Here is a 1323-nt window from a genome sequence, read left to right as displayed (position 1 = left end):
TGCCTCAACATTAGGGCTGCTCAGAACTGATAACAGGTGACTCATTGTGTTCCTAGGAATATTTTCTTGAACCACTAGTTAGGGTAACCATCAGTGGTCAAGATCACATGTGTATGGTTGACACAGGAGCCCGGTATTCCACACTTAACATGCCACTCCCCGTTTCAAGGCATACCATACCTGTTGTTGGCTTCTCGGGACACACAGAGGAGTGTCCGCTTTCCGAAAAAGTTCCTTGCAAATGGAATAATCTGTCCTTTTATCATTCTTTTCTACTTTCCCCCTCCTGTCCTGTTAATCTTTTGGCCCGTGACATAATGTGTTCACTAAATGTGACAATGATGATGTCCCCATGCCATGCTGACATTACCTTTCCTGATGGTTCTGTTCAACGCTGTGCAACTCCAAAAGCAACGTTCAGACAAATGTTACAGACCACACCCTCAGGCATGGCCCTGACTCTTGGTTCATCAGCTGAGGTGTGGTGGGGACTTGTAACTGCACCTGAAAAAACAGATTTGTGGAATACCTTCAAGCTGTGGCTTCCCTGGATTTCCATCCTCCACAAATACACAGAACCTGTTGAACACATGCATTGCACCTTTAACTATTCTCTGTACGGGGACTATGACTATGATGCTTTGTGGTACAGCTTTCTTCAGGGAATAGAGACATCGCAGAGAACACCCACAGTTGACATTTAACAACTGTACATTGGGCCTCAAGGAGTATGGGCCTCAGGGAGTAGCAGCCTTGGCTGCACTGCCCAGTGACATTCAGGACTTGTATGCCCTGTCTGAAAACTCAGCTCCTCATATCACTTTGTTAGTGGGTGAGGGAGGTGAAGCTAAGAATCTTGGTCCCATGGTGCATAGTTGTACACAAGCTACTGATTGGATGCCCACACAAAATAAGCATCTTCAGTATTCACCTTCAACTCAGTGTTATGCTATCAAGCACTCCTCACAGTTGTCATTAACACTGAAAAAGTGTTTTCTTCCCAGGAGTCATGGCAAAGAGAACATAGATCACCCGCTCACTCAGACATTGTTAGACAGTTTGCCCACTTCTCTCTAGTCTTCTGGTCCTATGGATGTGGGACTTCTCCATGTGGAGCCTATCATCATACCTCTATGTGCAGGGGCGGTACCAGTGTACAGAGCTCAGTATCCACTGAAACCTGAGCAAATCAGTGGCATCCAAAACACAATTAAAGGGCTTTTGCAATTAGGAGTTTTAATTCCTACTTCTTCTCCTTGGAACACACCTATAAATCCAGTGCCTAAAGCTGGGAAACCTGACTACAGGATGGTTCATGACCTT

Source organism: Monopterus albus, unplaced genomic scaffold (assembly GCF_001952655.1).
Source record: "Monopterus albus unplaced genomic scaffold, M_albus_1.0 scaffold354.1, whole genome shotgun sequence".
Classification (NCBI taxonomy): Eukaryota; Metazoa; Chordata; class Actinopteri; order Synbranchiformes; family Synbranchidae; genus Monopterus; species Monopterus albus.
This window is presented reverse-complemented; position numbering follows the sequence as displayed.